This window comes from Pediculus humanus, genomic scaffold (genome assembly GCF_000006295.1).
Source record: "Pediculus humanus corporis 1103172107477 genomic scaffold, whole genome shotgun sequence".
Taxonomy (NCBI): domain Eukaryota; kingdom Metazoa; phylum Arthropoda; class Insecta; order Psocodea; family Pediculidae; genus Pediculus; species Pediculus humanus.
The window spans coordinates 305,712-321,497 of NW_002987095.1; positions in this window are offsets into that span (position 1 = coordinate 305,712).

A 15,786-nucleotide genomic window follows, 5' to 3' on the forward strand; every position below is an offset into this window, starting at 1 on the left:
TTATTATTATTATTATTATTATTAAGGTATTTAAATTTTTCTTTTCGGGTGTTTTCGATTACCAAATAAGAAGAAAATGAAAAATAAAAAAAAAATCAAGGTCCGACTGGAAAATTTTTAATACTACGATCACGTTTTTTTTTTTTTGTTCAACAGAAAATGGCCGAGTTTTTCTTTCTTTCTTTTTTTTTTTTAGGAACAATTAATTTTAGGTATTAGTAATTATGTACCTATTTATGTCTTACAATATAAATATGTTATTTAAATTAAAAACGCGTTTCAAATTTCAATAATAATAATAATAATAATAATACGAGACCAAGCCTTATGCGATCTCGAATCAAGTCCAACAAAGAGTGTACAAGGAGTCTCCCAAATTTACCTCAAAATCATCCGCCATTTTTAATTTCGATGTGTACGACGACGTTGCCGAATCATCAATATTTAAGTGGACAAAGTAAAATCTTGGGCAAATATTCCCCCCCCCCCATTCGTATACCTGTCGATTTAATCGAAAAATTATAAAACAAATCCGATTACGACAACACTAGAACAGTTCTGAACGATCGACAAATTTGTTCAGGTACGATTGTTTCAGACAACAAACAAACAAACAAATAGGAAGTCACCATTAAAGAAAATTCTCGAAAAAAATACAACTTGCGGAAAAGTGAAAATAATAATAATAATAATAGTAATAACAAACCGTAAAAATTTTACCTACAACATTTGTAAGAAAGGAAAGCGGAAAGCGGCTTTGGGCCTTTTCAAAAAAAAAAAAATTGAATAATAATAATAATAATAATAATAAAAGCCTGTGAATGAGTTTTTTATTCTTTGACAAAAATTTTCATACCGTCTCGGGGGGGGGAGGGGGACGAAACAAAACTTTTTTAATTATTAGTTAAACCTGTTGTGGGAATAGAATAAAAAAAAAACATTAAATATGCTCATTGTTTTTTTTTTTTTTTTCTGTTCATAATAATTTAATTTGAATGTAGTTAGTTGAAAAAACACACGCACACGCACACAAAAGGTAAGGGGTTGTAATAATAATAATAATAATAATAATAATAATAATAATAATAATACCATTATTATTATTATTATTATTATTATTATTATTATTATCGTTCCTACTTTCAATTTTGAATTTTGACGAAATTTCACCGCGGACGACGATTCAAACGCGAATAACAAAAAAAAAAAGAAAGAAATTTTTGAAATCCCAAATGATAACCCCTTTGGAATTGTAAGGAAAAAAAAGAAAAAAGAGAGAAAAACAAGAGAGAGAGAGAGAGAAAGAGAGAGCGAGAGGAAGAAAGAGAAAGAAAAAAAATAGGAAGAAATATGAGAGAGATAAAGAAACAGAAGATGGAATGAAAGAAAGAAAGAAAAATAGAGAGAGAGAAAGAGAGACAGAAAAAGAAAGAAAGAGAGAATAAGAGAGATATAGAAAAAGAAAAAGAGAGAGAAAACGAAACAAAAACTTGACCTTTTATCAAATTTGACCCCTGCTTAATCCGACAGGAACGAATACAACAACAACAACAAAAACTTTGATTAACGTCGAGTAATCTCCCTCTCTCTTTCTCTCTCTCTCTCTCTCTTTATATTAATAATTACTTTCACGAAAACCTACGTTCACTAATAACAATAATAATAATAATAATAATAACAAAAACAATCGGGAAAATTGTCCAGGGGAAGAGAGAGAGAGAAAGAGAGAGAAAAGAAATTTTCATTTCGATTACTATTCAAAATACGAAAAATTAACAACAAACGTCAAAACTTCTTTACCCACAATCGTGAGACATCGGACGTTTTAACAAAAAAAAAAAAAAAAAAAGAAACGTGGCAGCAGACGAATTTTTTCCCCGAAAAAAAAAACAACTTCCGTACGAAAGGAAGCAAACAAAATGCTTACAATCTATTTTTTTTTTTAATAGGAAAAAAATAAAAAAATAATAAAATTTTTTTATACGTACTCACCCGAGATTGTGATTTTTTTTTTTTTTCTTTTTTACTATCCAATCATCCATACAATCGACAAACGACAGCGAAAACAATCGACGACGACGACAGCAGCAGCCTGTTAAACAAAAAACAAATAATAATAATAATAATAATAATAATAATAATAATGATAATAATAATAATAAAATGTTTCAAAAGCGTAAAATAAAATTCATCAGATCATAAAATGAACTCAAGAGCTTTTCATTATATTTATATATATATTTTTTTCTTTTTTTTTTTTTTTATTTTTTCTAAAGCAATTTAATTCATTTTAGAATTTTTTTTTTTTTTTTTTACGATCTGAACGTTTTTAGCCATTAAAATTTTCACGAAAAAAAAAATAAACATAATAATAATAATAATAATAATAATAATAATAATAATAATAATAAAAGCTCAAATATCAGAAAAATTTTCTGAATCTGACGAAAGAGCAAAAAAAAAAAAAAAAAATAGAGAGAAAGAGAGAGAGAGAGAGAGAAAATCGCGGAAAAATTTATTTAGTTCTTTGTCTTATGTCTTCTGCTCTCTCTCCTCTCCCCTTCCCCTCCCCCCTCAATTAATTTTTACGCAAAATCCAAAAACATTTTTAATTTCTGTTTCGGATTCGACGATGCTGCTCTCCGCACCGAAAAATTTACAAAAGGAAAAAAGGAAATAAACAATCTTTGGCACCTGAGAAAAATCGTGGAATCAGTAGTGAGAAAAATTTACGAATCGTTCTTTTCTCGCGCGTAACGGAAATGAACAAACTATAATAATAATAATAATAATAATAATAATAATAATAATAATAATAATAATAATAATAATAATTTAAAAAAGGAAATCCGATTACGCATGAAAATACTTTGAAAATTAAAATATCAAAAACTACAACGACAACAACAACCCAAGTTCGAAAGCAAGAGTTCAAAAATAATAAAAAAAAACGATTATCTAAATGAATTCTATACGTTGAACGTTAACGCAAAAGAAAAAACAAACAAACAAACAAAAAAAGAAAAAAGAAAAAAAGAAAGAAAGAATGAAAAAAGAAAGAAAAACAGAGAAAATTTAAATGACGTAGGAAAATAAAACAAAAATTTCTTTTTTTTTCATTTTTCTTTTCTGTTTTTCTGTTGTTTGTTTGTTTGTTTGTTTGTTTCCCCCCTTCCCCCGTGAATGATACTTAAATTTGAAAGAGCGAGAGAAAGTGAGAGAGAGAATTAGTTTTACAAAAAAAAAAAATTTGACAAAAACTTTGTTTCGCATGCTTAATATCGAATGAAAAATATAGGAAAAGAACAGAAAGAGTGGGAGAAAGATAGAAAAAACAAGAGGGGGAGAGAGAGAGAGAAGGAGAGAAAGACAAAAAAAGAAAAGAATGATTGAGAGAGAAAGAGAGAGGAAGAGTGAGAATGATGGTGAAATGGAAAAGAAAAAAAAAGGAAAAAACAAAGGAAAAGCGCTTAGAAGAGATTGTGTGTGAGCAAAGTGAAAGAGAGAGAGAGAAAAATACGGAAAAAAGAAGAGAAAGAGAGAGAGAGAGAGAGAAAAATACGGAAAAAAGAAGAGAAAGAGAGAGAGAGAGAGAGAGAGAGAGAGAGAGAGAGAGAGAGAGAGAGAGAGAAAGGATGAAACGTGGATTGCCAACAGGTGCTTTCATCATTTTTATTTTTAATATTCATTTTACATTGAAAGCAAATATAAAGATTAAAAAAATTTGTTAAAAGTTTTTATTTTTCCCAAAATATAAAACTACATTTAAGAGAAAAAAGCGGAAGGGGGGAATGCGGGGGGAGGGAAAGTACGATAACATTTTACAAATTATTATTAATTAATTAATTAATTACGCAAAAAATCATTAAAAATAAAATAAACTCGCGTTTATATAAAATTTCTTATTCGCGTTTGTGAGAAAAAAAAAAAAGATTTTCGTTAATGAGATTATTACGACGAAAAACACGTTAACAGGAGAGAGAGAGAGAGAGAGAGAGAGAGAGAGAGGGAGAGGAAAGGGAGAGAAAGAGAGAAAGAGAGAGAAAAAAACGTTTTTTTCGAGACTAGTTTTCCAATATTGAAACAGTAAAATCAATAATCGAAGGTTAAAATGGCGGGAAAAAAAAAATTAAAAAATTTTTTTTCTCTCTCTCGTTTTGTTGTGTTTGCGTATGTGCCGAGAGATAATAATTAATGTTTCAGGTACGTCGAAAATTTTAATTTAAGATAATTCTTATGAAAATATTGTACGAAACTGAGAGTGAGAGAGACAGAGAGAGAGGTGCGGAGACGATAAAGAAAGAGAGAGAGAGTAGGAGAAGTTCAGAAATGATAAAGAGAGAGAGAGAGAGATAGAGAGAGGTACGGAGATGATAAAGAGAGAGATAGAGAGGCAGAGAGTCAATATCAAGGCTAAAAAATTAAAGTTTACAAATTTTTTTTTTTTTTTTTCGGAAAATTATTTGCGACGACTCGACATTCTAAAAAAATTTTCTTTTAAGACACTTCCGGTTTCGTACGTCTACAATTTTTCCAAAAAAAAGAAAAAAAAAGTAAAAATAAAAATTGAGAAAAAAAAAAAAAAAAACGAAACCGAACGCTCTTACAATAAAATAAAAGAAAATTTTTTTTTTCTTTTCCTACCGTATCGTAATTGAACTTGTATCAATTTTGCATTGAGTTAAAAAAACGAAAATTCGTCGTGGCAGTAGTAGTTGTTGTTGAAAAGTCGTGAACGCGAGGAGCAAACGCATTTTCCGCGGTTACTCAAATATTTTGAATTATAGGAAAAACCGCGTTCGCCGACGCCGGTGACGCCGTTCGTTTGTTCGTTCCATCGTTCGTTCGTACGTTCGTTTGTTCGTTCGCACGTTCGTAGTACGTTCGCTCATATAATTTTCTCCTCGTGTTTTATTTATTTTTTTTTTTTTTTAAATAAAAAAAAGTTTTTTCGTGTTTTTTGTTGTGTGGCCATTTTACATTTTTCAAAATTCAAATTTGAAAATTTATTTCAAACATCATACTCGGGTAAGTTTACTCACAAAAATTTTTAATTACAAAATTTTTTTTTTTGACAATTCGCCTTTCCCTCCTCTTCCTCTTCCGGTGCGTTCTTCCCTTTTTTCCCCTCATTTTCCATAATTTCGTTTTTATTTCTCATTCCACCAATCCATTTCCCCTTCCCGCCATCGTGGAATCAATTAATTATTTCCATGCGTTTTGAGTAATTAAACAAATTAATAAAACTCTCAAAGGATGAGAAAGAAAATCCCCCCCCCGCTTACGTAAGCACGACAACTACAACAACAACAATCGAAATATCAAATAAACGTGACGTCATCAACAATCATTGACGACATTGTTTTTCTATTAATTAAACTGAAATCCTCATTTAATATAATTAAATGCGACAAAAAAAAAAAGACGAAAGAGTGCGTTCAGAAATCAGGTCGAAATTTTTTTTTTTTTTTTCGGTAAGGGAGGTGAGAAAGAGAGAGAGAGAGAGAGAGAAACACACGACAAACTGGAAAAATTTATTTATTTGTTTATTATTATTATACTTCTCGCAAGGGGTGATAATAAATTTTTTTTTCTTTTTTTGTTACGTGACGGATCGCCATCTTTAATTTTTTTTTTTTTGACGAGCTTTTGCACTCTCTCTCTCTCTCTCTCTCTCTCTCTCTCTCTCTCTCTCTTTCTCACTGTCTTGTTTTCAGCCCGCTAAATCCTCCGATAACGAATTTGATAATGATTATGTCGACGGATTATTATGTTTAATAATCGAAAAGTGTTTTTGTGATTGTTTTCCTTCGTCGTCATCGTCGTCGCCACGTTTCAAAAATGAACGCGCACGCACACACGCACGCACTATTTACGCATCGAATATTACGTTTCGTTAATTATTATATATTAAAAAAAAAAATTACGAAAAAAAAAAAAACGTAAAAGCATTTTTTGTTTTTTTTTTCGCGTCGGAAAATCCCCGCCCCCGCCCCAGACCCCCTTCCCGCGCGTAAAGTTAACCGAAAAAGGGTAATGGAGGGTAATAAATAAAACGAGCTCATTAGTTAATTTACAGGATTACCAACAAAATTCATCAAAAAAAAAAAAAAATGAAAAAAATGAAAAATAAAACGAAAAAAATGAAAAAAAAAAAAAAAAAAGGAAAAATGATAATAATTAATTTTTACGTTATAATATACGTTTGCGAATTAATTATTTACATGCACACCCGTTCTCTCTCTCTCTCTCTCTCTCGCCATCTCTATCAATCTATCTTTAAATCTTCCTGTTCCCCCCCTCTCTCTCTCTCTCTGTCTCTCTTTCTCTCGCTTTTTTTCCCTATATTATTATTATTATATTTTTTTGGATTTTCATATTTTCCTCCTTTTTCCTACGTATTATTTTACTTCCGTTTACTTTTGTTTTTTTTTTCCAACGGTCATATTTTTCCTTTCATTTTTTCATAACCAATTACACGTCGATATTTATAAAATAAATTCCTTTTTTTTTCCCTTTTTTATTTCCGGGAAAATTTTTCCATTTCCGTTTCTGATTATATTTTTTTTTTTTGTCGACAATCGTTTAACCGTTATTTTTTATTTCCTAAAATTTCCGCAAGTGTTTTTTCTTTTTTTCCTTTTATTATAATACCGATATTTCCATTTAAACTTTCAAGGATGATAAATAATAATAATAATAATAGTAATAATATTATTTGCATCGTCAATTGTTTTCGTATCGAAAGATGAATTAGTTTATCGTTCTTCATCTTCTTCTTCTTCTTTTTTTTGTTTTTTTTTTTTTTTTTTTTTGTTCCTAAAGTTTTCGAAATCCATCGCAGAATTTTAATTCCGTTTATTTTTCTATATAAACTAATAATAATAATAATAATAATAATAATAATAATAATAATAATAATCAGTATTCACGCGGCGTTTTTGGTTTTTTTTTTTTCTCTGCTTTTCTCAAATTGTTACGGTTAATTTTTTTCTCATTAAAAATTTTCCTTCATAATATTATTATTATTTTTTTATCGTTAAACGAACAACTTTATTTTCCTTTTGTTTTTTCTCTTCTCCCTCCCCTCTCTCTCTCTCTTTCTTTTGAAATTTTATATTAGAAAAACCGTTACAAATAATAGGAAAAAAAAATATATTAGTAATTTTAAAAGCGCGTTTTTTTCCTTTGAAAAAGTTTTTAAGGTTTCCTTTTCCTTTTTTTTTAAATTTAACCGATTATGTACGCGATATTAATTATCATTATCATCATCATCATCATCATCATCATCATCATCATTATCGTCATCGCGTTATTACGTATTTTCTATTTTATGGAGGGGGAGAAGAGGGCAGGAGAATAAAGGAAAAAAAAGAGGATAAGGTTAAAAAAAAAATTGTTTTTTTTTTTCAATAATAATAATAATAATCAAATTAAAACCATTTTTTTATCATTTGGTTAAACTTATTATCATCATTATTATTATTTTTAAAATGAAAATTTGAAATCGGCCACAAGAAAAAATAATAAAAAAAATTTTTTTTTTTTTTTTTTTTTTTTTATTTGGTGAGTGTTTGTTTATGTTATGTTCGATGTTAACGACCATGATCGAAATTTAAAATTTTTTCTCGTTTTTCTTTTTTTTTTTTTTTTTTACAATCGTTGCCAACTTATGAAATTTTATATAAACAAACATTTTTAAACGAAGACATTGAAAACGGGAAAAGAATTTTCGAGAATGTTGGTGTTGTCGTGTGTCCTGCTGTACAACGATCAAGTGATTTTTTCATTTTTTTTTGAATCCTTTTTCGAATTTAAATCCCGATTTGTTTTTTCTCAAATTTAACATCCTTTCTCTCTTCCCCCCACTTCCTCCCCCAATAATTTAATAACAAAATTAATCAATCATCAATTGATCAATCAATCAAATTCAAAAAAAATTTAAACAAAATTATTAACTTCCATCACCACCTCTTTTAACAAATTAAAATTTATTTATTTATTAATTTAATTAAATTTATTAACGAACCGAAACATTTATCATTATTATTATTATTATTATTATTTTAACCGTTAAAGCGACAAAACCATTTTTTTTTTTTTTTTTACCCGAAGTCTCAGAAGAAAACAAAAAATCTTATTTTATTTTATTCACGTTCCTTGCCGATGTGCATGCAAATAAATTTTTAAACGATTTCGTTTTATTATTATTATTATTATTATTATTATTATTATTATTTAATTTTCACTTTTCCCTTTACCGTGAGATTTATAAATTTAATTATTTATCATTTTCCTTCTGCTAGAGTCTTTTCGTATTTCCTACCGACGGCAAAAATTAATCGTAATAATAATCCTTAAAAACAACAACAAACACTCACGCTAAACAACCGAATATTATTACGTCTATCTGCGGGTATTTACACGTCGTTTGTGACGTCATAATAAATGTCACGTGATTATATGGTATTCTTCTGATCTCACGGATGAAATGAGAGAACGTTTCGTTGCGGTTGTCAAAATTATGATCAAACGTTCCTTTGACGAAAAAATTCGGAAATTTTTTTGATTGATCGATTGAGTATTGATCGATCCATCGATCGATTGATAGATTATCAGTTCGTTGATTAATTACAATAATTAAATCGTTACCCTGTCGCCGTCGATGACCACGACGACGACGACGATGATGATGATCGCTTAATAAAATTTTCCGTTTGTGAATTTTTTTTTTTTGCGGCGGCGATGAAACGTTTTGCTGTGGCGAAAGCAAAAAGCGAGAATAAGCGAGAACGAGCGAGAAATAAAAAAAAAAAATGCAAATAAATTTAATCTACACGTAATAAACTTTGACGCGCACTCACGCACTCACGCCTAATCGCGGTTTTTAATCATCGAAAACCTTTAACGTTTACCATTTAGAATCGCCATTTTGTTTTTTTTTTTTACAAAATAAAATTTTCATTCGTATTGATAAAAAAATTTATCGAGAGGTTTTTCGGGGAGGGGGAGGGAAACAAAAAAAGGTTCGTAAATTATTATTATTATTATTATTATTATTATTATCCACCATTAAACACGACAAGGCTACTTGTCGGGGTTTTTAAGTATTTATCCGAGGTTTCTACCCGATTCCTTAGGGACAAATACTCGAATTTCGGTGGTGCCACTTATTATAAGATAGCACCACATCAATTCTTGAAGGTCTTCCTGAGTCCATCTTTATTCGATGGGAACGATTTGTCTCCTGAACTGGGCTCCAGTGACTAACATCTTTGGAGTGGCCAGGGTCAGAAGCAGTGAAATTCACATTCTCGTCGAGCTGCCTCAGGTCGACAGTAGAACAAGATTTTGTTTTTGGTTCTTACTTTGTCTTGTTCTCATTTTTTTGCTCTTTTTAAGCCAACGGCACGTGGCGTTCTCAAACGGTCACCCATCCAAGTTTGCACCACGCCCGATGCTGCTTAACTTCGGTGATCGTACGGGAACCGGTGTGACCAGCACGGTATGGCCGTTGACTTATTATTATTATTATTATTATTATTATTATTATTAGAACTTTCGTCTGAGTCAAAATTTTTTAGTTTTTTTTCCTCTTCTTTTCCTTTTTTTTTTTCCTTTTTTTCTTTTTTTTTTCGTCTGTTGATTTGTTAAACCTTTAATCGTATTTCAATCGATCCTCGTTCATGATGATGACGTTCGTTACGTCATGATCATTCAACAAAAAAAGGTTTTGACCTTTTTATCATTTGAAAAAGAAAAAAAAAACAATTTAAACTTTTTCTGATTATTCTTCAAACTTAACTTTTTTCCTTTTTTTAAAAGGAAACCAATGATAATAATACTTTTTCAAACTGTTCGAGAATGGTAGCGAAAGGTTTTATCGTAGATTTCAAAAGTCAGACAACAGTAGCATCAGCAACAGCAGCAGAAGCCTTTTTACCTTTTAAATTATTTTATTCCGTTATTTAATAAAATATACAAATATCAATAGAAACGTTAAAAGTTCTTCAACAACCATTAATAAACAATGAAAACCTCGGCCTTTTTACATTAAAAAAAAAAAAAAAAAAACGTTTCAATTACATTAAGCAGTCAATTTGTGTGCTCCTGTTGTTGTTATTATCATTCCTCCCTGCCGTTTTTGATCCTGCGTCTCTTCTTGTTCCCGTTTTTGTTTTACTACTGCTCCTGGTTTTTGTTTTCACGTTCCCGATATCGGAATTTGTTTTTCCCCCCCCTCCCTCTTTCGCATTCTGCGTTTTCTTATTTATCACGCAACAGGTTACCAACATTTTAAGCGTTCCAAACCCTGGAACAATTTGAGGCTACACTAACGTCACCTAAATTTCAAATTTTGAAATAATTTTTAAAAACCGCCACGAAATTTAATTAATTATTAAAAAAAAAAAAAAATGTCGGAAAAACAAAAAAAAGGAAAAAAAGGAGGAAAATTTTCTCATAATTTTTTTTTTTCGATTCGAAAAACAATCAACTCGATTACATGTTTGTTTTTTTTTTCCTTTTTCCTTTTCCCTTTTCCCCCTTTTCCTTTTTCTCGTTTTCTAAACCTTGCGACAACAAATGAAATTAACTTTATTATTATTATTATTATTATTATTATTTCATCGCATCTACGCGTGAAATATACTTAATGGAAAATAAAAAAAAAATTTTTTTTTTTTTTTTGTTATGTTATTGGTTGATAAATTACTTTTGTACGTAATAACAAGCTGAAAAAAAAAGAAGGATAACAAACAAACAAACCGTACAAACAGATAAACAAACAAACAAACGCGTATAGGAGAAAAAGGGAAACGAACAAAAAAAAATCGTGTTTTGTACCTTTTTTTTTCGTTGTTGTCGTTGTTTTTTTTTTTTTTTTAATTATAAAACGCGTTTTCGTTATATTATTAATTTTCAAAATGGCCGTCAGGATGTTTCCGGTTCCCTATAATTTTCTCTTTGTTTTAAAAACATTTAAACGCCACCGCAACGTAACGTAAAGCAAAACGTTCAAATCGTTTTTCTTTTTGTTTTGTTTTATAATTGAAATAAATAAACGAATTATTAAATATTTGAAAACAAAAAACAAAAAAAGAAACGCGAGTCGTGGAAGTAGAAAAGTCAAAAACCACGTTTGAAAAATTTTCCATCAACAATAACGACGACCTTTTCTTCTTTTTAATGTCGTTTGTGACGTTTTAACCGAATTTTTTTTTTTTTTTAAAGAAGAAATATAATAATAATAATAATACTAATGATGAAAATAATAATGATGATGATGATTATCTCAGGATAGAAAAACAACCAATCAAAAAAAAAAAACACACGAAAGAAATTTAAATTTTTTTTTTCCGAGGAAATAAAAGAAAAATTCGGCCATATTGACGACAACAACGCGACAAAATTTCGTGTCAATAACGATAAAGAGACAAACGATTCGGTGATGAAATGAGAAAAAAGGGGGGGGGGGGTTAAAAAAACCAATTTTAATAAACTCAAATCCTACACCTCATTTATATTATCATTATTATTATCATTATTATTATTATTATCATCATCAACGAGCGAAAAAATGCGGGTTTTCACATCGTTTTTTTTTTTTTATACCTTTCCCCACCGCCTTATCCCTTTCCCTTCTTCTATCCGTCCACCACCTGCTCCTTCCCTCCCACCTTCTCCTCTTCACCCCCTCGGAAAAATAAATAAACAAAAAAATATTTTCTAATTTATTTTTGTTTACAAAAAAAAAAATGGAAAAATAAGCAGAAGAAAAAAAAATATTTAAAATTCTATTTTTTCTCGTGTTACTAAAAATGAAACCACCAAAAAAAAAAAAAATTTTTTTTCGGAAAATTTATCAAATTTTAAATTACTGCTACTACCACTACCACAACTACTACTATTATCATTATCATTATCATTATTATTATTTTGTTTTCTTTTTTCGTTTTTTTATTAAAAAAAAAAAAAAGTCAATTTTGGATTGAACTTGTATTTGAAAAAAAAAAAAAAAGAAACATTTGAACGACAACGACAACTAGAGAACAACAACAACAACAGGAGGAGGAGAAGGAGGAGGAGGAGGAGAAAGAGAAGGGGGAGGAGGAACGAGGAAGATGTAGTAAAATTAATAATGAATTCCAAACATATTTTTGTTTTTTTCCTTTTTTCCTGTCGTTTTTTTACGTTTTTCCTTTTTTACTTTCTACTCCCCCACACTCTCTTTTTTCGGCTTTTACGCACCCACACGCACACGCACGCACGCACACACATTGAAAAATGTTAAATTTATTCAAACTTTTTCTTTTTTTTTCTTTTTTTTTTTACGATTAAAGACTTTGTTTGTGTTAACGACAGGCGACGACGACGACGACGACAAACGAAATTAAAAAAAAAATTTTTTTTCCTTTTATTATTGTTTGTTTTATTTGGAAAAGCCTGTTTGTCGTTGTCGTTGCCGTCGTCACCGTCGTGTTTTTACATCGTTACAAAAAACAAACGGAAAAATAATAATTATTATTATTATTTTCTTTCTCTCTCTCTCTCTCTCTCTCTCTCTCTCTTTCTATTTTTATTTCATCCCACGAGTTTTCTTATTCCTTTCAGTACCGTTCCCGAAAAAAAAAACCGGGTGATATAAAGGGGAATAATGAGGGGCGTTTCACAGGAAAATTTTTAAAATTATTCATAAAAAAAGCAGCCGAAAAAAACTTTTTTTAAAAATGTTTCCCACCGACATTTTCCTTTCCCCCCCGCCCCCAATTCCAAAAAAAAAAAACGTTCGATTGTTTTTTTTTTGTTTTGTTTTGTTTTTCACAGCAGGGAAAAATCAAAATTTTCTTTAAAAAAGAAATTGAATTTCCCCCTTCCCCCCCATTATTTTTTTCCTCCGTGATAACAAACAAACAACAAACAACCCATCATCCATAATAGTTATAGTTACACGACCTCATTATTCTATTACGTTCCCGCGATCAAATAATTAACTTGAATAAATGGATCCAAAATGGCGACACACACACAGGACGATTTAATCGTGTCGCCTTTTTTTTTTTTTTTTTTTTAAAACGTTCGACCTTTTTAGTCACAAAGTGACTAAAAAAAAGATAATGATAATGATTATTATATTAATTAGAATAACGACGACGAAAAGGAGAGACACCGTAGACAATTTTATTTATATTATTAATAAAAATTAAATATTCGCAAAGTCCCCGTTCGCGTTTCAACCGTCAGATAAAAAAGAGAGAGAGAGAGAGAGAGACTAAAAAAAAGAAAGAGAAAGAAAGAAAAGGACAGAGAAAAAATATTGAAAACAGACAGAAAAAAAAGGAGGAAAGAGATATAAAAGGAAAGAAAAAATGAAAGACGATCAGATAAAAAAGACAGGAAACAGACAAAAAAAAAAAAAGAGAGAAAAAAAAACGACCAAAAAGAGAGAGACAGAGAATAATAGAAAAAGTGAAGAAAGACAAAAATAAAAGATAGAGAGAGAGAGAGAGAGAAATTTTTAAATTCTTTTTTTTTTCTTTTAGCCCTAAATAAAATAACGACTATAAAACTATAAAAAAAAAAAAAAAAAAAAAAAACGACAGACTTAAACCTTTCGTGAAATTGAAATCGTGTAAGCAGACAAATGATATTTACACGTCGACCATTAAATTCATATATATAAAGTGAAATTTTATCACACGTGAAAAAAAACTCTTTCAAAAAAATAAAAATAAAAAATTTTATCCAAATACGTGACACGTTCATAAAAAAAAGAAAAAAAAAAAGGAAAGGTTTCATTTGATAACAATCAAAAATGAAAATATCAGAAAACCGCAAATGGAACAACGACAACCCGATAACGACAACAACAACCAATGCTGACAACTTCAAAAAAAAAAAAAAAATTCCGGGAAATTAAATAAAATCACTCCATGATTTCTTTTTTTTTTTGTTTACTCTCTCCTTCTCTCCTTTCACGTTTTCTCCAACCGACATCTTAATTTTTTCTAATTCCACGACTTTATCATAAACAATACAAATAATAATAATAATAATAAAGATTTATAATTAAAATTATCATTATTATTATCCGAGTAATTTTTTTCATTTTTTTTCGTGAAAAATGTCAAGCCGAGAAAAAATTTTTTTTTTTTTTTGTTTAATAAAAAAAAAAAATATAAATTCATCAACGAATTTTAATTTTTTAATTAAATGAAATATTTCAACAAAGAGAGAACAAGAAAAAAAAAAAAAAGAATTGTTAATGATTATTTTGCTATTGAATAAGTTTAAACTTTTAATTATGGGGGAGAGAGAGGAGGAGAGGGGAGACAAAGAGAGGAGAGAAAGAAAGAGAGAAAAAAAAGGGAAAAGCAAACAAAGTAAAAAAAAATTGCTTGCAGTCTTTCGACCCGCCATTTTTTGTTTCGCCATTATCTTTCGTCGATTTCAAAACGGAATCAAAACGAATTTTTTTTTTGAAATTATCGACTTGTTGCCACATCGTTTACCCCGTTTACCATAGAGTAAATAAACTCTTTTTAAAATAAATTCCGACTGAAATTTCCGTTGTTACTCTCAAAAAAAAAAAAAAAAAATTATTCGATAAATTGATCGAAATGAAATTAAATTTTCTTCTTCTCCTTCCCCCCACCCCCCAATAATAATAATAATAATAATAATAATAATAAAGTACGCATTTTCGAAAAAAAAAGAAAATCTCTAGAAAAATAATTGTTTTTTTTTTTTTTTAAACTTTTCATTTACTTATAAAAAAAAAATTTCCAGAATAATTTTAATTATTCTTATTAACCGTTATTAAATAAAATTATGCTTGAAAATAAAATAAAAAAATTCCCAGAAAAAAAATTAAGTTTCCAGGAAAAAAAAATAGAGAATCGTCGATTAAATTTTCCATTTTCAAGGTTAATTACCTCCTCTCCCCTCCCCCCCCAAAAAAAAAAAATAAGAAGAAAAAGGAAAACAATTAAAAAACATCGTGAGATAAAAAAAAGGGGGAAAATATTCCTTTACTTAAAGTAAATAAAAATTAGAGAATAATAAACGGGGAGGAGGAAAGTGGGAGACAGAGGGCGGGAGGGGGTGGGGGGGTAAATTCCAGCTGGATAAAAAAAAAAAATAAAAATCAATTCGTTCTGTGCGATTAAAAATCGCGCGCGTAATCCACCGAAATGCGGTTGTTTATTTATTTTTATTTATCTTTTTTTTTTTTTTTTTTTTTTGTATTTCTGGAATGTGGTGCTGGAGAAAAACACGACAATAAAATCAAAGCTTTTAAATCTCATAAATCATTTGACACGCACGCACACGCACACGCATTCGCCACAAAATCGCGCCAAGCCAATAAAGAAGAAAAAAAAAAAATTGTTTTTTTTTTTTTTTTTTCTCTCCAGCAGTTAGTAGTATTAATCATTATGATAATTTTTTTGTCGTGACAGTTTTTTTTTTATTTATTTTATTTCTCCATATTTTCCTCTCCCTCTTTCTCTTCCCCTTCCCTCCCCTCAAAAAAAAAAGTTTCATTATTCATATTTTTCAGACGTTTTTTTTAAAAAAAAATAAAAACACTGGACGACAACAACAACAACAACAACAAACAAAAAAAAAACATTTACTCGATAATTATTTTTCAAATTCTTGTTTTTTTTTTTTTTTTTTTTGGATTTCAATAGCATTTCCAGACCCAAAAAAAAAAAAAGAAAAAAAAAATTTCCCTTCCCCCCATTTCCAATTTACGAGAAATTTGAATGATTTAATTCTATAGCA